The sequence below is a fragment of the Lynx canadensis genome, chromosome B1 (genome assembly GCF_007474595.2).
Source record: "Lynx canadensis isolate LIC74 chromosome B1, mLynCan4.pri.v2, whole genome shotgun sequence".
NCBI classification, from domain to species: domain Eukaryota; kingdom Metazoa; phylum Chordata; class Mammalia; order Carnivora; family Felidae; genus Lynx; species Lynx canadensis.
In genome coordinates, this window is record NC_044306.2 from 11366389 (window position 1) to 11388768 (window position 22380).

Here is a 22380-nt window from a genome sequence, read left to right on the forward strand (position 1 = left end):
GATGTTCCTGTTTTATCTATAGATGTAGTTGTTTTATCTACAGAATGAATGATCTGTATCAGAACTATTCACATTTGACATAGGCAACCTTTTATTCATTGCATATATTCTGTATTTGCAGACTGAGAAAATAGATGATTAAAACATATTATAAATAGGGGCCAAGTCCATCTGGATCAGGGAATCTGGATTTGACTTTAGACCTACACTCATGCAATTAGAAAAAAAAAATGTCAGTTTTGTAGAGGGGATTTTAGTTGTCATTCACATATAGAATTAGTAATTGGTGTCATTACACCCATAATAGTTGTTCACATGCTGTGAGAAAATGTACAGATTAGAGGGAACTATAGCTACAGGCAATTCATACATGATTTATCAATTTTTTCAATGCGTCTAAAATATAAGTATTATTTCTAAGAAGTATATGCTGGTTTATAGTTTATTCCTTTAACTGTTCAATATGATACTTATGTTGGTTGTGTTGAGTTATAATTTACATGCAATAAAATTCACCCTTTCTAGTTGTACAGTTTAATGGATCCTAACCTACGCACAGTGATAGCACTGCCACTGAAATCAGTCTGAAAGTCCCCTAGTGTCCCTTTGTCCCCCAGTGTCTGTAGCCCCTGACAACACACAGGTGTTCTCTGTCCCTACTGTTTTGGCTCTTTCAAAATTACATGGTTATCTTTAAATAATTTTTAAATCATTTAATTTAAATAGGGTATGTTATTATTCATTTTTGTGAATTTTTATTTTAAAAAGAAAAGCATACACCCATAAGAAATTCACTTTTAATTTTTATACGCTGTTGCCTTCCTAGGTACATAGACAAAAAAAAAAAAAAAAAAAAGCATCTTTTCTTCAAGTGTTTTTCATTGCGAAGACCTGCACCTCACCTGGAAATTGTTGATGTGTTCGTGTGTTTTTATTTGTTTGTTTTACACAAATGCTCATTATCTGACTTCTGCTGTGTTAGCATACTCTTAGATTAAGTTGATCGGTATACTGACTTTTTAACTGTTTGATACAAAACTACAGAAATGTGAACTGAAACTGCCTCTGAAAATCAGATCCAGATGAAAATTCAGGAACCAAACTATTAATGCCATGCATTTTGTACAACTTCTGTAGGGGAAGGCAGGTTTACTGATTCTTTACACATATTTAGGTGAATGTTTAGAGAAACAGACATCTCCTCACATCTTTATCAGGCATTTACAGCATATGTTCCCCCATCTTTTATCATGTGAATCATTTTTTTTTCACATGCTCAAAATAGTTGGAGCAGACTTAAAAGAATTAATAGGCACAAAACAACATTAAATGAATACAATAATCGATAATCCAGTGACCCTCACAGCATGACGATATTCATTGGTTCTGTTAATCCAGCGACGGTTAACACTATTTGCTTGGTAGCTTTCAACTTTGTGTTACTGCTTGAGGAGAGGTAGACTTTTGTAGCCAATAGGTAAAGCTCTTGCCTATTGCTTGCCCAGTGGCCTGGTGATCTGTCTGCAGGGTTGTCGTTCTGCCATATTTTTCCTGCTCCCCTCAGCACTCCGTGATTAGACAAACACTATTATAACAATGTCCTCACCCCTAGCGTATATGCCTTTTGCATAATGTTTATAATGTGCTGGTTGGGACCCAGCTGATGCTGTGGCTAAAACCATCCCAACTGCCATCATCAGGACTCAGACCTAGGTCTTCAAATACTTTTCAGTGACTGAAGGATCTTGAATACCTACAGACACACTGAACAAGCAAAAACAACCGATGTGAAAGGAGAACATTTGGTCTGAGTTAATTTTCTCAAGATTTATTTATTCATCTACAGCACCTGTTAATTGAGTACCTATTAAGCATGGGGAGATCACAGCGAAAAAGCCCTCATTTCTGTTGCATTTCAGTGAGGGAAACAAGAAGGAATAAAAATCATGACTGAACAAATAAGATAGTCCAATCATGATAAGTGTTATGAAGGGAAAAGACAATTCCTATAAGAAGGCAATATTTTACTGAAAGACCTGTAATGGAAAGATGTAGCAAAAGGATAAGAAATATCAAAATCTCAGGGCACCTGGGGGGCTCAGTCGGTTTGGTGTCCAACTCTTGGTTCGGCTCAGGTCACGATCTCATGGTTGGTGAGTTCTAGCCCTGAGTAGGGCCCTGCCCTGATGGTGCAGAGCCTGCTTGGGATTCTCCCTCTCTCTCTGCCCCACCCATGCTCTTTCTCTTCCTCACTTCTCACTCTCAAAATAAATGAATCAACTTAAAAAGAAAGATCAAAATCTCAAAGACGTAGAAGTCTTAGTATGCTCAAGGAACAGTAAGTAGACTAGTGTAGACAGTGGATTGGGCACAGGGTGGACTGAATTACTTTGGAAAGGCAGGAGAAAGTCACGTTCTTTAGGGCCACGATAGGCCCTAGTAAAGGGATTAGGTTCTTCCGTTACATACAGTAAATACAGAAATGAGTGAAAGATTTAAAGGAGGAGGGGATAAAATTGCTTGATTCACGTATTTGTTTATATGCACATGCTGTGTGGGACGGATGGGAAAGATCGGGAGGAAAACTCTAGATAGGGTGGAGTCTGGAACTACAAGGAGACAGGGAGGATGGGGAAATGCAGACATATTCAAAACTTTTTATTTAAGCTTTATTCAAGGACATATAGATCTTGGGGAAGGGTAAGATTTGGGTGGGAGCATGGTCCTTCAAAAACTAGTTGAGGGGCATCTGGTGGCTCAGTTGGTTAAGCCTATGACTTTGGCTCAGGTTATGATCTCCTGGTTCGTGAGTTCAAGTCCCACTCCAGGCTGTGTGCTGACAGCTCGGAGCCTGGAGCCTGCTTTGGATTCTGTGTTTCCCTCTCTCTGCCCCTCCCCCACCCTGTCTGTCTCTCAAAAATAAATCTTAAAAAAATCAGTTGAGTGCTTCAAACAGGAGGAGGTAGTCTAACGTGTGGAGTGATGTTGAGAGATGGTGTAAGATAAAAATAGAAACATGCCCATCTGTGTTGGCGAAATGGAGTCCCCTGTAACACTGATGGTGATGACCACATGAGGAAGAGAAAGGCCATATTAGTGTGTGTTGAAAAATGAATTGGGATATATGTGTGGGGGGTGGGTAGTGTGGGCTAGAAAAAGAGAACCCAGACAACTTCTCTTGGGAGGTTCTCTGGTAAGGGTTGTGGGTAAATGCACAGTAGCCTGTGTAAAGAGTCTGAACATAATCAGGGCACATATTTGGGCTTTTGAGAATCATTCATGAGAGGGGGTCCAGGAGTTTAGTGATGGAAGACAGAAGGGGAGTTGAAGGAGAAAGATTCTCAGGTTAGAGGGGACTTCAGACATTATTTTTATAGGAGTAAGGTAACATGAAGGTATCAACTTCACATTGATGATGTTCATGAAGGTATCATGAAGGTATCAACTTCATGTTGATATAATCAATGAAATAATTTTACTTTAAAACATATATTTCTTAAACAGAAATGTGTTGTTTTTGTGTCGATGAAAGCCTAACGGTTTTAAAGGAGACTCTATGGAGTTTGATTTTGGACTCTATCGTCTATATTGCGGTGTAGGTTTGACCTTTCACTAAATTCTGTGTTATAGATTAGTGATAATGCATGCAAATTAAGTGGCACATAATAGAACGGAATGCAGGTGTCCTCCAGTAATCCTGGGGATTGTAGTAACAAAATAGTATTTCCTGCCATTAGTACCTCTGTTCACACATTTTCCTAATTAATTTGGCCTGGTCACTTAGAACTATTGATAGAACCTTCAAACAAACCTGCTAAATTCATAGAGAAAATGATTTATTCAACATGTTTTAGTTTCTTTGAGTGAGGCAAAGATTTCAATTGCCCTATTATCACATGAAATCGTAGGTTGGTACCGTCTGTCAGGTTTGTTAAATGACAGTTTTAATATGCAACAAGGTCCCATATTCCATGTGTCTCAAAATTTATGACATATCAATTGGCAGCTATGAAAGAAATCAGCAAAAGTCAGAACCCCTTGATTAAACACTCCTTTAGTATGGGCATGGCTGTATGAAGCAAGAGAATAGATAAGGTGTACATGACCGTATTTAGAATTTGCTTACGATACCAGAAAACTCTTTCTCTATATCTAAATGATTTTTGATATTGCTGCCAATAAGTCTGTGAGATTCTTAAGAACATTGTCTTGCCAATTAACTTTTTCCTTCAAAGCACACTTATGATATGGTACTTAAAGATATAACATTATATTATAACTAACATTCTGGTCAACGTTTGATTCCTCCTTTTTAATTCCTCTGGACAATCTTAGGGTAATTTGTTGCTGATTATATTTATGGCTGTTGCTCCTCTGTTTGCATCCCTAAATTTTATATTTTCTCTATGTCTTATCTGAGGGAACAATTTGCTTTCTCATTACAATTAAATATTACTTCGATGAACTTGACTTTTCCTGTTAAACAAGAAAAATAGAGTACTTACAGTTTCAAAATACAGTGGATGCCGTAAAGAAGCTGAACTAGGACTTCCCAGATTTTTTTTTTAAACGTTTATTTATTTTTGAGACAGAGAGAGACAGAGCATGAACGGGGGAGGGTCAGAGAGAGAGAGGGAGACACAGAATGGGAAACAGGCTCCAGGCTCTGAGCGGTCAGCGCAGAGCCCGACACGGGGCTCGAACTCACAAACCGTGAGATCATGACCTGAGCCGAAGTCGGACGCTCAACCGACTGAGCCACCCAGGCGCCCCACTTCCCAGATTTTTAACATATATTTCTTACAGGGTGGTTTCTTGTTGTTCCATGATGTCACTTTCTACACAATTTCTGAACTTAATAGGGAAAATCATGTTTTTATGAACAAGTACTAAAACACTCCCTCTCTGTCACCTGTTTCGTGAATGAATGAAATCACCCCCGTCCACGTCACTGTGATTGCTCATCTGTGAACGCACAGCTGGACGGTACTTTAGAGATCGTAAATGTATCTCCCTTCACTTAGAAGCTGGAAGCTGGGGATCAAGGCAGCTTATGCAGCCAGTGACAATCTCAGACTCTGGGTACTAGTGTTCTTTCTCTAACATAACTGACTTTTGATGCTTATGATTTAAATCTAACAAGCCAAGGGGCGCCAGGGTGGCTCAGTCAGATGAACATCAGATTCTTGATTTCAGCTCAGGTTATAATGTCACGGTTCATAAGATCAAGCCCCACATTGGGTTCTGTGCTGAACGTGCATCCTTCTGAAAATTCTCTCTATCTGTCTCTCTCTCTTTCTCTCTGTCTCTGTCTCTCGCCCTCTCTCTCTCTCGCTTCCCTCTCTTCCCCTTTCCCTCACTGGTGCGTGCTCTCTCTCTAAAAAAAAATAAATAAGTAAATAAACTAAAATAAATTTAAATGAATACATAAATAGATACATAAATAAATGTTTTATGTGACTATATTCATGGTATTACTTCATTTAACTCTCGGTCAGTTGGTTAAACATCTTACTCCTGATTTTGGCTCAGATCATGATCTCACAGTCATGAGATCAATCCCTGTGTTGGGTTCTGCACTGAGCATGGAGTCTGCTTAAGATTCTCTTTCTCTCTCTCTCTCTCTCTCTGTCTCCCTCTCCCCCTCACCCTCTCCGTCTTTCTTCCCCCCAACCCTCAGCCCCTCTCCCCCTCATGCTCACTCTCTATCTTAAAAAAAAAAAAATAACAAAACAAAAAGGATCATTTTTAAGTTAAATTTTGTCAACAATTAAGTTGAAATTTTGTCTTTTTTTAATCATGTGTCTAACTTCATCACCAGTCTTCATTCTCAAAGTTTCCATTGCTGCATCTCATTTTATAATGACAGGGAAGGACAATTCTGCTCCAAATATGGGTAACACAGAACACTTATGACATATCCCTCTTGGAGCTATTATGAAAATAAAATCTTTTATCACCATGTGGTCTTATGAATGCTGAACAGAAAACAAACCATTGATAATGTATTTCTTTATAATCATATTTCAGTTACTTTCTGTGTGTGTACCGAAAATAAATGACAGAAAACTAATTAACTGTGGTAAAGTAGCTATATCCGTTAATATTTACTCTAAAAAAATGTGCAGATAGAAATCAAAAGCATAGCCTCGTATATGTAACTTGTTTTCTCTGTTTTTTAAGTAAACAATTGTCCATGGAAGATGTCATATAAAGATAAAATTATAGCTTATAAATACTGAATTCTTTTTTAAAGAGCTAATGGACAGGCACATCAAGATAGTAAAGTATTCATCAATAGGCAAATTTAGACGGTTTTTCAAATTAATCTGTAAGTCCCTACCCCTCATTTTAACATTGTATATGATTTTACATGGTACATAATCTGAAAATTCAGATGTTCATTTTATTTTAATTAAAGTAACTAAATTCTAAAATAAATGCTCAGAAACAAGTAACATCTATTTGTCAAACATGCATGCTAGAAAAAAGAGAGAGGAACTCCATGGGAAAAAAAAAATTCCAAATAAAGAAGAGCTCACAAGAAATACTAGGGAAAGCTTTCACCCATTACAAACTTAGCTAATTTTGAATCCCATTTATTCAAATGCACCTCATTTTTGACACAAAGGGTGCTCTTTTGTATTTAACTCTTTGATCAGGGGGAGGGTGGAAAGAGTTTGGCAGACATTATTTACCAGAGATTTCAAAGTACATGTTTTCACTACTTAAGAAACTAGATTTTTTTAATAAGAAAATAGATTATTTAAATTCTTTTAGGAGCAACATTGATTTATGTAAGTAGAAATATTACAAAGCTATTTTATAGAATGATCTCTAGGAAACCTCAACATATCAAACTTTTGTATTTCAAGTTCAGTTCATACTGTAAATGACAATCACTATACTGTATTTTAATTTTTTTAATTTATAATTTTCACTTAAATTAAGTGAACATGCTTTCACTGTATTTAATTTATTGATTGAAAATTTCTTTAAAACAAAATGTCTTGAGATAATAGTAGATTCACCTGCAGTTGTAAGACCTAATACAGACAGATTCCCTGTACTCCTTGTTCACTTTTCCCAAATGGTAACAGTTTGAAAAATATACTGTAATATCACAACCACAGTACTCACACTGATTCAATCCACCGATCCTCTTCCGATGTTCTCAGTGTAAGATATACTTATCTGTGTGTGCATGTGTAAGTGTGTGTGAATACGTGGTATGTGTGTGTGTTTCTATACAATCTTATCTCATGTATAGGTTCATGTAGACACTGCTGATACTACACTCAGGATACTAAATGTTTCCATCGACACAAAGACTCCTTGGGTTTCCCTTTTATATTCGCATTTAAATCCCTCATGGGCCTCCTCCAAATTATACCCTCACTCCCACCCCGGCCACCAGCAGAGACTAATTTGTTCTCCCTTTCTAAAATTCTTTCATTTCAAAAATGTTACGGAAATGGAATAAAGCATTAGAAAACATTTTGGGATGGGCTTCTTTTCCTCAGTGTAATCTGGACATTTATCCAGGTTGTTGTGTTATCAGTAGATCAATGGTGCCTGCCTTTTTGTTGCTGACTAGTATTCAGTGGTATGGATGTAACACATTTGCTTACCCTTTTGTCTCTTGAAGGACATCTTGGCTGCTTCTGATTTTTGGCCAGTACAATAGAGATTCTGTAAACATTTTTGAGAACATTTTTCAGTGAAAAATAAGATTTTATTTTTCTGGGATAAATGCCCAAGAGTGAAATTTCGGGGTTGTCTGGTAATTGTAGACCAGACAACTCATTTTCCAGAGTGGCTGTTAACATTTTCCACTCCTCACCTGTAATGTGTGAGCGATCCACATGTCCACAGTTTTGCTGATATTTGGTGTTCCTGTGTGTTTTCTCATGTTAGCCCTTCTGATTACTGTATAATGATAGCTCATAATGGTTTTAATTTTCATGTACCTAATAGATAATGTCAAACATCAGCTTATTTTCTGACTGCACAGAACCCTCAGTGAAACTTCTCTTCATGTCTTTTTTCATTAAAAACACAAAAAACAAAAAAACAAATTTTTGAACACTTTTTAGGATAAATTTCACAGAATATAAACAAAAATTGACAGTATGCAGTTTAGTAGCATTAAGTACATTCCCAGTGGTATTGCAGCCAGCATCTTTATCCAGTTTAAGAACATTTCTGTTACTCCAAATGAAACTCCTTACCGATTAGTTTCCTCTTTTGATTGTGTTTAGTTGGATTTTAATGTGCCATTTATAATTGGATTTTTTAAAAAAAATTGTCAATGTTGAGTTTGAGGGTTTCGGACGCTTAACCGACTGCGCCACCCAGGCGCCCCTGAGTTTGAGGGTTCTTAACACATTCTGGATAACGGTTCTTTGTCAGATTTCGGTTGGCAATTTTTCTGCTAGTCTGTGAGTTATCTTTTCATCCCCCACAGAGCCTCTCATGGAGCAAGCTTTTGTAATTTTTGTGAGTTTTAACTTACTTTGTTTTCTGCTTAGGTATCATGCTTCTGGTGTGAAATGTAAGAAATCTTTGCTTAGATTAGATCTCGGTGAATTTTTCCATTTTTTTTCTTCGAATAATTTTATAGTTTTATGTCTTACATATAAGTCTGTGATCCATTTTGAGTAAGACATGAAGATTAGGTCAAAGTACCTTTCTTTTTGTCCGTAGATGTCTAATTATTTCAGGACTGTTGTTTGTAAACTCTGTTTTTCCTCTCTAGATGTGTTTTTCAACATAGGCAAAAACAGCTGAGCACATTTATGTTGATCTATTTTTGATTCCTCTTTGTGTTTCATTATCCTATGTGTCTTTCCTTCCACCAAAATGGCATTGACGTGGTGGTTATAATTAGAGAGCAAACCTTCATTTCAAGTAAAATGATGCCCCTCTCTTTTTTTCTTCTTAGTGAAGATTATTACAGTTATTTTAGGGTCTGTACCTTCTCATATACATTTTAGAATAGCGATGACTACATTTTTTGACTACAAAAATCCTTACTGAAGTTGAAATTACATTAACCCTAAATGTCAGTCTGGTTAGAATTGATACCTTTACTATCTTGAATCTTTTGATCCTTAAATATGGTAGGTGTTACAATTTATTTAGGTATCAAAAAATGTATCAATGTTTTGCAGTGTTCAGCATACAGATCTTGTACAAGTTTTAAGTGTATATCAAAGTATTTCATTTTCTCTTGGTGATTTTTAAACAGTACTGGGAGTCGTCATTGTTAGTAAGTAGAAATGATTTTTTTAATTATGTATCCTACAACTTTTCTGAATTCAGTTATTAGTTCTTTGGAGATTGTAGACTGACTGCCAGGATTTGAATTTGCCATTTACTAGGCAGATAATTTCTCTATCTGTAAAATACAGGTAATAATGATGCAAATCTGATAGGGATGTTGTGAAGATGAGATAATTTAATGTTTGTAACACGCTCAAAAATCATGACATAGCCCGCACAATAAACATGTTTGCTAAAATCTAACAATAGCTCAGTATCTCATCCAGTATTGTAAGTGATAACGCTAAATTATTCAATTTATGAAGTCTACAGTATTTGGAAATGGAAAGTTCACTGTTTTGTTTTTACTGTTTGTTTAGTTCTGAGTATAATGTTAAATTTATAAATGAGATGGCAATTATCAGTGCTAGCCTGAGTATTTAAATAAACAACAGAAGTAGTTTATGGGTGTTTGGGTTTGACTTTCCTTTTCTATAATTTGATCAAAGAACTATGACAGTATCCATAAAGTGAATGAAAAGACTTTATTTATTATGATGGATTATTTGATTGTGTATAGGAAACATCTTTAAATTTTTCATCCATAAGTATTTACCCTTTTAGTAAAGTTATATAGTGAATGTATTTAAATTGGTGCCTCAAATGAAGTATTAAATTAAATATTTTTCTTTCTCTTTTCTTATATATTAGTGAGAATGACATCAAAAAGCAGAGCTGACTTTGAGAAAGAGTAATGGCCTATAGTTTCTGTAGTGAAGGTTTAATACTGGCTATAACCAAGGTTATGATATGGACTAGCTGGGTGACCTTACCCATCTTAACTCTCCCAGATTTAAATTCTTCAGTGCTACCATTAAAGCGCTGGTTCAATTGATTTGTAAAATTCCTTCCAACTCAAAAGAATAGAGGACATCTAGGAGAAAATGAGACTATTTGCCAAACCAATTTAATTAGGTTATAAAATAACAATAAATTATTCCATGCCTAAAATGTTGAATATGAGGGGTGTCTGAGTGGCTCAGTTGGTTAAGTGTCCAACTTTGGCTCAGGTCACGATCTCACAGTTCGTGAGTTCAAGACCTGCATTGGGCTCTCTGCTGTCATCTGGGAGCCTGGAGCCTACTTCAGAATCTGTTTTCCTCTCTGTGTCTCGCCCCCACTCATGCTCTGTCTCTCAAAAATGAGTAAACGGTAAATTTTTTTTTAAAAAATAAAAAAAATAAAATTTTGAATATGAACCAAATATAACTTCATATATCTTATAAGTAGTATTAAAATTATTAAATTCCTTAACGATTACACATTTTTATGGGAGAAAATATGTTCTGAAATTCATTCTAGAACAATGGTTTATATTCAGTTATGAGAAAGATTTTACAATCTTATATTTAGAGTTTAGCCTAAGAAAGTTGTAATTTTTAATAGGCTATTTTTAGAGCATTTTTAGGTTCACAGCAAAACTGAGCAGAATGTACAGGGATATCTCATGTATTTCCTGCTCCTACACATGCATAGCCTTCCTCATTATCAACATCATTCACCAGAGTGGTAGATTTTTTTTTTTTATTACCAAGAACAACCTATGTGAACATATCATAATCACCAACAATCCATAATTTATTTTAGGGTTCACTCTTGGTATTGTACAGTCAGGGAGTTTGGACAAATATATAATGATGTATACCCATCATTATAATATCATACACAGTATTTTCACTGCCCTATAAATCCTGTGTGCTCTGCCTTTCATTTCTCTCCCACTTTTTCACCCCTGGCAACCACTGATATTTTTGTCTTTGTAGTTCAGCCTTTCCAGAATGTCATGAAGTTGGAATTATACAATATGTTGCCTTTTCAGCTTGGCTTCTTTGATATAGTAAAATGCAATTACGTTTCCTCCGTATCTCTTCTTGGCCTGTTAACTCATTTCTCTTTAGTGCCGAATGATATTCCCTTGTCTGGATGTACCACAGTTTATTTATCTGTTCACCTACTGGAGGACATCATGGTTACTTCCAAGATTTGGCTATTATGAGTGAAGTTGATAGAAATGTCCATAGGCAGGTTTTTGTGCATACATAAGTTTCCATTACCTTTGGGTAAATACCAAGGAGTAGAACCACTGGATCATATGGTAAGAGTATATTTAGCTTTGTGAGAAACAGCCAAACTGTCTCTCACAGTGGCTGTACCATTTTGTATCCCCACCAGCAAGGAATAAAAGTTGTTTTTGTTCGACACCCTCACCAGCATTTGGTATAATCAGTGTCCGTTCTAATAGCTGTGTAGTGGCATCTTATTATTGTTTTAATTTTCAATTCCCTGGTTAAGAAACTTTTCTAAACACAGGAGCTTGTGAAAAAATAAATGAATCTGTGAAAACAAACAAACAAACAAACAAAAACTGGTAATATTAATTATGCTGGTCATGATAACCCTGACTAAAAAGCACAGGTGGTGATAATTCATAAAATATTTAGATGAATTGAGGATTTTTAGTTTCATGTTTCTTATCTATAAATTAATGTGCATGTCCTTGCGTAGTCAACAATTTCTAGCATAAAAACTGAATATTTTTTCTTTCTTGAAGCCAAATCAACAGTTCATTGAACATTGTACACAATTTCTTGCTTCTAGGTCATTCTCTTGTATATTGCCCTTTGTGCTTATCATCCTCAATGACAAGTACAGTTGCTAGGTCAAAAGCGTTATAAATAACCAGGGGATTGCCTTAGTTTGGTGAATATAATTGTTTTATCTAGCTCAGGTTAAAGTCTAGACACTAAGTGTTGGGTAAATGGATGTGCACTCAGTATCTGTAACCAGAGTGTAGATGGAATTGTCTACAATTGTTTAAATAGAGCCAGCTTGGACAAGGAGAGAATTTCGAAGAGGTGAGATGTGTCTGGAAAAAAAGAAAAAAGAACTTTACCAGTAATAGGAAGGACTGATTACCCTCCCAGGTTGGTCACAATAACCGGGTAGAGAGATACCAGGAGAGTCAAGCCTCTCTGACAAGATGAGGGTTAGCCAAAGTTTCCACCTGGTGGCTGGTTTCCCCAAAGTCGGTGCTGAATTTTCTGAGAACTCTGGCTAACTATTCTGCATTAATAAAGCTGATGATTAGGCCCTGGTGATTTGGGGCCATGTAGGGCCGAACTGCTCAGCTCCATATTACCTCCCAGCTTGTAATTGAGAAATGAGTCAACAATATCTAATTAATTTGGTACAGACACTTTAATTATATTGCCTCTATCTTTATGTAGAGAATGTATTATCACATGTAGAGCAGTAATTTGTGTTGCGCTAGCAAAGAATTGCTTCACAATAGAATATTCTTTATTCATGACATTCCTCAGCAATCCTCTTTTTATATGTGTATATATAAGTTAACTAACCCAGAGTATAGCAGGGGTAGTAGTATTTATTTATTTATTAAGTAGGCACCATCTCTGGCATGGAACCCAGTGCAAGGCTTGAACTCACAACTGTGAGGTCAAAACCTGAGCTGAGATCAAGAGTTGCACGGTTAACTGACTGAGCCACCCAGGTGCCTCCAGAATATATTATTTTAAAAATGTTATTTAGCATCTTCATATTTCCTAAATCTATATAGTGATTAGGTTATCTTATTTTATGAGATGTTGTATTAGTTTCTGCTTGCTGTTATAGCATTTTCCAATAATTCAGTTGTCAAGAGCAACACAAAGTTCCTGTCTTACAGGTTTGGAGGCTGGAAGTCTGAATGAGTCTCACTAGGCTAAAACCAATGTGTTTGTGTTTCTTCAAGAGAATGTGTTTCCCTGTCTTTCCCAGGTTCTAGAGGCTGCACACCTTCCTTGGCACCTGGTTCCTTTCTGTCTTAAAAACACCAGTGGCTATTCAGGTTTTTCTCACACATCACCTCACTCTGATGCTGCTGTTTCTGCCTCCCTCTTCCACTTTTTTTTTTTTCAACGTTTATTTATTTTTGGGACAGAGAGAGACAGAGCATGAACGGGGGAGGGGCAGAGAGAGAGGGAGACACAGAATCGGAAACAGGCTCCAGGCTCCGAGCCATCAGCCCAGAGCCCGACGCGGGGCTCGAACTCACAGACCGCGAGATCGTGACCTGGCTGAAGTCGGACGCTTAACCGACTGCGCCATCCAGGCGCCCCCCTCCTCTTCCACTTTTAATGACCCTTATGATTACATTGGTCCCACTGTGATAACCAGGATAATCCTCTGTTGGCTGATCAGTCAGCGTCATAACATCTGCAACTTCAATTTCACGAGACGTGTCCACCGGCGTGGGGGATTAGGATGGAGATATTCTGGGGGCCCGTTGTTCTGCCTACCACCACTGTCTTGTCTGAGGATGCCTCAGAACGCCAGGACATCAATCCAACATGGTGGTTTATATATTAAGGGTATTCATACGTCTTACATAACAATAAGTCTGGAGATGAAAAATCTGGCGTGCCTACCACATTATCATCAACCTCCCAGACATCTTTTTCGTCCTGCTTCACCATTGGAAGCGGGTGACTTTCACGGCTGTCCACGAGGAAGGAAAGCCAAGAAGAGAAGGCAAAAAGATATGTCTTTAAAAAATGTTTCCCCGAAATCCTACTGAGTGACAGCTGTGTACTTCTTGCTCCAAAGTAGGCAGGAGAGGGCGCATGGATGGCTCAGTCTGTTGAGCCACCGACTCTTGGTTTCTACTCAGGTCATGACCACACGTTCATGAGATCCAGCCCCTTGTCTGGCTTATGCTGGCAGTGCAGAGCCTGCTTGTGATTCTCTCTTTCTCTCCCTCTCTGTCGCTGCCCTCCCCACGCGCACACGGATGCATGTGGGTGCTCTCTCCCTATTTCTCAACATAAATAAACTTTAAAAAACAAAACAAAGCAAAGTAACCAGAAGAGATTACTACTTTTATGAGGGCATATTGTCACCCAGAGTAAAACTCAGCCCTCCATTAAGTGAGAAACACTGAAAGAAAGGATGTTGAGTATGCAATTATGGATATTTGCTATTTCACTTATAGACACATGATAGGAAGATACTATTGAGGGTCTTTGGAAAACACATGATTTGCAATATAGTATGCCTATAAAATAGCTGCAAGAATAATACAAATAGGTACCTAAAAATTCTCTTAGTTTCATACTTGTGTACTAACTGCATTAAATGTATTTTTTCCAAGCAATAAATTATTTTCTAAATATGTGCTCCATATCTTCTGCTTCAGTGATTCACAAAACAATAGTGTGCACGAAAATCACTTGGGAACTTAATTGAAATTTTAGATTCTCAGTTTCCACCAAAGATTCTGGTTCCAAAGGTCTCAGAGGGGCATGCATTCTAACAAGCACCTAACACGAAAGGTCCACACACTGCTTTGGTACCATAAAAACAAATCCCCAGTGAGCACATGTGCCCTGAAATTAACACCTGTTTATTGAGTACCTGCTATGGAATCTGTACTAGACCTCATGAAGGATAGAAGAAACAGAAGACCTGATCCCAGTTCTTAAACTGCTTCCAGTTTCAATGAAGCAACTGCAGAGACCCATTTCCAACTGCTGACATGAGACAGAAACCATGAGAAGAGTACACAGCAGGGTGAGCTCATTTTCCTTCATCACATCTCTCATGTTTAATCCTTAATATTTATTTGTGTGATTCTCTGATTAACTGCAGTCTTTAACATTGTAATATGAGCACCGTAAGTACAGACAACATCTCATCATTGCATTTTGTGTAAATAACTAAATGCTTCACTCTTTGTAGGAATGTTATACTATACATAAATATTTGTCACATGAAAACTGTCCTGGATGTGCTCAGAACGTTTTGAAGTGAATCAATTGAGAATATCAGAAAGACACACATAAGGGAGAAGATGGTATGGTTGGACCTGAGAGGTCTAAAGAATCAGAAATAGAAGAAAAAACTTTCCAGATTGAGAGAGCAGTAGGGTCAGAGATGTGGGTAACACGGAAGTGCATGACCAGTTAGGAAACACGAAATGATGTTGCTTTCATTGATGGTTCATAAGAAAGGTTTCTTTACGGCTTCTGTTTCATTTTGTGCTGAATATGACAGTGAAGAGGGAATGGTTCTCACCATCATTTCCTGGAATAGAATAGTCAAAATATCTATAGTTTCACACTCCGTATATTCCTCCAAAGAAGTTTATTCTGCTTAGTTTATTTTTCTACATAAAAAATCTGCAAACCAAGTCGACTAAATACTACAATGGCTGTCTTACAGCCATTGTCACTGTTACCGTACTATTATAACTACAGAACCGCAGCTATTAAAACACACGCACGTGCAAACGCACTCACTTCCAAAACCCAGAAACTGAAAATAGAAGAGTCAGAGTATGACAGACTCCCTGGGTACACAGCTACACTTTGTTTTTATGATTCAAGTCATGCTGTTAATCCGGTATTTATTAATGATTTCTTAGGGTCTTCTTGGATAGTAAGTAGCATGTAATTATAATAAATATCTGAAACCCTTGACTAAATTTTTTCAATGTTAATGTAAGTTGACAGTCAGCTTAATAGAACTGTTTTCAAGGGTGCCTGGGTGGCTCAGTTGGTTAAGTGTCCAACTTCGGCTCAAGCCATGATCTCGCAGTCTGTGAGTTCGAGCCCCATGTCTGGCTCTGTGCTGACAGCTCAGAGCCTGGAGCCTGCTTCTGATTCTGTGTCTCCCTCTCTCTCTGCCCTTCTGCCACTCATGCTCTGTCTCTCTCTCCCTCAAAAAATAAACAAACATAAAAATATAACAGAATTTTTTTCAAATTTAAATGTTTTCATGTTCCCATTGAAAATTAGTTGAGTTATGAAGGAACCATATAAGAGCTGTGTCTTTTATAACAAAATTATTTATCTTTTAAATACTTCTTTCCTGTTTTCTTTTATCTTGTATCTCTTCTTTAACCTAAAAGACACATTGAAAAATTAGAGTCTGCTTGAAGGATGGTGAAAATGATAAAAGGAAAAAAAGGCTTATGATCTAATAATGAAAATTAAGGATATTTAATATGAATGACTAAGAGGATGACAAATGGGAAAATGTGATAACTATATATAAATACTTGCCATGGTATGTTATAAAAGAGAAGGAAGATTTATTTAATCTGGCTAAGGTCTTAGAACAAGGAATAATGATATTAAGTTTTAAAAAGATAAAAATGTAAGTATTATGAAAAATGTCTCTGTCACTGAGAGCAATTAGAAGGAATATTCTTCCCTGTAGACAAGAGCACTGGAGATGGTCAAGAGCAGCCAAGATAAAACCATTGGGGACCTAATAGATAGGAAAAGCTACTTTATAATGTCCTATTTCTTGGTCTGAGTAGGACTTTCTTCTATAATATATCCTTAATCACTTGAAACAGAAATTAATGATCCATGAAATGGGAATTCTTATTTCAATAGGGAGGTTACTCTACAGACTTTGAAAAGATCTTCATTTGAGTCCAAAACTCCATTACCTCCATAGGCCTTATTTTTCTAAGTCAACCGCCCTTTCCTACCAAAATATTCTTCTGTTCTCTATTTCCTTTCAAGGCATGATTAATTAAGGACTGCTTTATAAAAACAAGAAGTGTAAGTGTTTCCCTTCGCAGTATAATATGTCTTCCGCATCTGTGAATCTACCTACCTACCTAACTGTATATCTCTATTTCTCTTTAAATATATCAATTCTTCCCCGGAATGAATAGGCTATGCCACGATGTATAATGGAATCTGAGTACAAATTCACAATGATTTCTTTCAAAGTGCCTAGTTTAAAGTCCCCATAGAATATTATCATAGCTAATATGTTAAGTGGTTCTGATCAAATGGTCACCAAATTTTCTGAGCTGATTAATGTGTGCACACACATATACACATGTGCATATATACCTCTATGTATCATCTATCTTATATACTTTCTTTTACTTTCATCTTTTTTTTTCACAATATGGTATACAATGTATAGGTCAGTCTGAGAGCTAAAGAGAAATATATATTGTGCTCTAAAATATTAATTTAATAATGTGTAGGGTGAAATAATGATTGATTAAAGGGTATGAATTCATGATCTGATGTAAGTGGGTGAGAAAAGTCAGAATAAGAGTGTTATCAATGGACTTGCTAAAAACAAGAACAATTTATATTTATTTCTAAGGAAGAACCCATAGAATGAGAGGTTTGATTATTTTTAGGAGATTTGCAACAACAACAAACGAGTCAAAAAAAAACCTCTAAGTTCTAGACTTCTTAACTGGTATGAATAAGTAAGATAATATGATAATGGGAAATTGAGTGGGGTGATGAATATGTCTGTTTTGATATTTGAATATTTACTCCATTTTCTATAAGGCGAGTTAGTTGGATGTAGCCATTCAGAATATTTCTTAAACATTTATTTGGCTTTTGTCTCTTTTTAAGCAAAATTTTAAATTATTAAAATAAATCTGAACATTTCTCCAGGTTCTAATTACTGATGGGCACAAAGGTAACCAACTCATATTCTTTTGGTTTGTGTCAAAGAACCACATCTTAGTCACACATGTATGTGTGTGTGCATTATGTATATACACACATATATGTGCACACACATATATACACATATATATGGACACGTACAAATGCAGGTGAATATATATATATATATATATATATACACACACACACATATACACATATGCCTATATATAAAATGTATATATGAACAAACTATATAAATAAGATGTGATTATGTATATATATGATACAGACCTTCAATATGATATGATACATTATGTGTATATATATATATGTGTGTGTGTGTGTGTGTGTGTGTGCGTGTATAAAAGAAAGATCATAGAAGTGCTCCTTACTAACGTATACCTTAAACTTAAGTTGCATTTTCTGCTCCTAAAATTCTGGGGCTGTCACCAGACTGCTAGTTACTATTAGCCTTATAAAAACCGTGCATCTACCTTTCAATTTCAGATATTTCAGAAGTTTACATTAGTTTAGAATTTCATGGTTCACAAAGCCCTTGCAGACTCTAGTAGTCGAAGAAATAGAGGGCTTTATTCTGTTTTCATACCCAGAGGAGTCCGTTCCAAACATCTGTTTGTCTGTGCTTTCACCGGACAAACCCCTCTTCCCTTTGGGTGCTGCTTCTTTAGTCTCCCATCTGCATGTTTATCCATCTTAGCATTCCTTCTGCTCATCCTGGAATCCCAGGGAGAAATACCTGGGTGTGTTATTAGAAATTTATGGCCATCTTCTCCCATTCATCTTCGCCTTCTCTTTTTCTCTGATTAAATTGAATAGAGGGGCACCTGGGTGGCTTCGGTGGTTAAGCATCTGACTCTTGATCTCTGCTCAAGTCATGATCTCATGGTTCATGAGACCAAGCCCTGTGTCAGGATCTGTGCCGACAGTAACCGACTTGGGATTCTCTCTCTCCCTTTCTTTCTGCCCCTCTCCCATTCACGTGTGTGTGCACACGTATGTGTGTGTTTTTGTGTGCTCTCTTAATTAATTAATTAATAACTTTAAAAAGTAAAAAGAGGGTGAGCAGTGGGTGGCTCAGTCAGTTGCGCATTGGACTCTTGATTGCAGCTCACATCATGATCCCAGGGCATGGGATCGAGCCCCACATTGGATTCTGTGGAGCCTGCTCACTCTCTCTCTTTGTCTCCCACTGCACCTCTCCCCTGTTCCTGCTTGCTCTCTCTTTAAAATTAAAAAAAGAAAGAAAGAAACAAAAAAAGACAAGGAAAAGCAATAAAAATTCATCTCTTCTATAGTAAATGTAGTCTTGGCAAACTCTATAACTGCTCTCCGCCTCCTAGAAGGTCAGGAGTTGACCCACAGTATTATCGTAATTGGAAGTTGCCATAGTATCATTTTCATTTTGTTCAAAAGTCCGTCTTTATACTATGGCCCTTTGTTCTATTAATTTTGAAACATTATACCGATTTTAGTGGAATGCTAAGCTTTTAGATACATCATTTTCTTTTTTCTTTACACATTTTAAATCATTTATATATTTTTAACAATTAGAGATAAACTTTAACCTAACATTGTGTAACAGACTAATAAGCAAACAATAGATTTTTAATTCCAAACTATAAGTTGAAATAATCACAGATATACTTTAGGGCATAATGTTTGGCAAATAAGTTAGTATACAGGATATAAAAGGTATCACACCTTTGACTTATTTAAATGTTGTTAATCTGCTATTATGTTCTTCAAAGCACATATATTGATTTGTACTTAATAAACTGAATACGGCAGATATGTCATAAATTATTGAATATTTGGTATAATATTTAACATTCTGTGCTAAATGGGAAGATGATGTATGTACATATACACACAGAGAAACAGACCTTTATGTATTAGTGCAATAGGGTTAGTGGTTTCTATTCCAAAGCATTGTTACATATCTACCTAGCTTTCTCTGTGGTTAAAAAAAGAATATAAATTTTAAAAAGCTGACATTCAAGGGCTATCTTAATAAACCTTGGAACATAGGACAGAAGCCAAATTCATGACCATTTTGTGATAAATACTTTCATGAAAGAGTGCATTAAGAAATTAAAGATTCATATCAGATTCATATCGGTTTTTCTTAAAAGAAGATCTCAAAATTCTTGCAGGTCACAGTGGTTCATAGGGCTTTTAAGTTATGATTTCCTTTGGTTAATATGTTATATGTCCTTTGGTTAATATGATTTCCTTTGGTTAATATTTTCTCAGCTTGTTCTTTGAGAAATTCTGAAAATAACTTTTAAATTCGCAGGTAACTTATTTTTTCTTGTCATTAAGCTTGATTTGAAGAAGAAATATGAATAGATGGTAGCTTCGTATGATCCTTTTGTGGCACTTGGCCGGCTTAGTTGCAAGAGGATGTGACTCTTGATCTCAGAGTCATGAGACAAGCCCTATGTTGGGTGTAGAGATTGCTCACATAACTAAAGCTTGAAAATATATATATTCTCTCTCAATGAGACCTATGTGGCAGTGAAATGATTGAGGAGAACAGATGCAGGTCAACTCTTGCGCTTATGGAGAACCAAAGTGAAAGAAAAAAAAATTAAAGCAGTCAATGTATTCCTGATCTTTTAAATATTTTAATTTTCAAAAATGTATGCCTATACAAAAGCATTTGGAATTTTTAACCCTATACTGTTCTAAATCTGAAAAGTACACTTGTGAGAAAGTATTTAAATAAACATGTACAGTTTCCTGTCATTTAGAGAAAATTGTTTACGTGTGACGTGAGAAGACAGTGGTTACATTTTTAAATCCCTGGGAAGTCATATATAGAAGACTAGAAATTATAAGTCAGTTTTTGGTAATGAAAATAATGATCTAAAACTGTTTGATACTGTATAATGATGTGAAAGGAACAAGGACTGAATGAAATAAGCCTGGGTTCACATCTTTCTTGGACACTTTTAATCAAGATGAACTTGTGTAAATTACATATATGTAAAAACATCAGTTTCTTCATTTGCAGAATGATCTATATCCATTTTTTGTAACTGGCACACATATCAGTCAACAGATTAGATATTCAAAACAGATGTTTTCTTTTCTTCTAGAAGAGCAGTTATTTCCTAATGTAATCTCCCATCCCTGTGGTTGTTAAAAACTTCCTATCAGAAAAATCAGGGATTGCTGCCCCCTGTCTTCTGCCAGGATTATATCTAAGACAAGGAGAGCATGGGGCACACCAGTGAAAGGAATGAATAGGACTGGTTCCTGGTGTGGCTTCTCTGTAGGGCATATAGTCAGAGGTGGAGAGAATTCCCAGGAGCTGGAAGAAAACTCAAAAACAGTGCACTTGACCATCAAGATGTAGGTAGGAGCTCAGAAATCTTTTTTCTTAGCAAGATTCCTTTTCTTCACTTCCAGTAATATTCATGGCTGCTTTGGGGTCCTTAGAAGTGAACTCATTTTACTCTTTATCTTTGTGTTTTCAATTGAATTCTCTAAAAATAAACTTGGAAATGAGTTAAATGCAAAAGGAAAATTGTCCTTGGGGAGTGCTCTCAGGAGCTAGGTCTCTAAGGAAGTACAAAAGGCAAGTGGGCAGAGGGAAGAGCTGTTCTGTGGAGTAAAGGAAACGGATTCTTTAGGGAATTCCGTAACTGAGATGGAATCTCAGACTTGGCCCAGCTGGGATTTTGAGACTGAGTATCACCGTTTGGCCAGTGGGAACGGGTGTAATACTGGGAGAGGCGGTTCTCTGCAGCTGGGTTCTCTTCCAAAGTGAGGGACACGGTTGTATGTGATCAGAGGCTGACATTTGTAGCAGGTGGGGGTTTAGAAGGCTCCACGGTGTATACAATGGTGCCACTCATTGATCTGCTCAGATCCATGTGATTCTTGGAGTAATGTGTCCTACCTAGAAAGTGCCTCTCCAGGATTCTGGTTGCCCTGCTTTCCTGGGAAATTCATAAGAAAAGGGTAAATGCAGAATTTTTTTGTTTCTTTTATCACTGATAGAGCTTCACCATCTAGAATGGTACCTGTAATGTGATAAGTATTCAATGTGTGAATGAATTAATGAATCCACAGGAGGATTTGCGGAGATATTCCTGTCTCCATCAGTTCTTTGCTGACTGGGACACGAAGATCATTGTCACAGCCTCTCACCCAGCAGCAGGACCCTCACTTCTCTTGGCTGTTCTAGAGTCATAATCCTGGGTCCTGGAGGTGACTCAGAACTGTCTTCCTGATGAACCCAGGCCATCTTCTGCACCTGCATCGTGCCAGATGTGGGGATTTCCAGGAGCCTGCTAGATGTGTGACTTCTCTGAAGGACAGGAGTTGCTCTCCTCTTGTCTTCCTCCATGCCTGTCCTCTCTTTCTTTACCTCTGTCTCTGCTCCTGGCTCTGGGTCATTTATCAAGTCTGGAGTTAGTCTGTGTGTAGTCTAGTGCGAAGACTTTAGCACAACAAAGGCTACACTTTTGAGTTTGAAATGCGTTTTTTCCATCTTTTATCTCACTCTTTGTGGAGGTGATGAATGCTACTGAATAAATGGGTGGAAGGCAACAGAGTGTAAAGGCAAAAGGAGGAGAGACAACTTCCT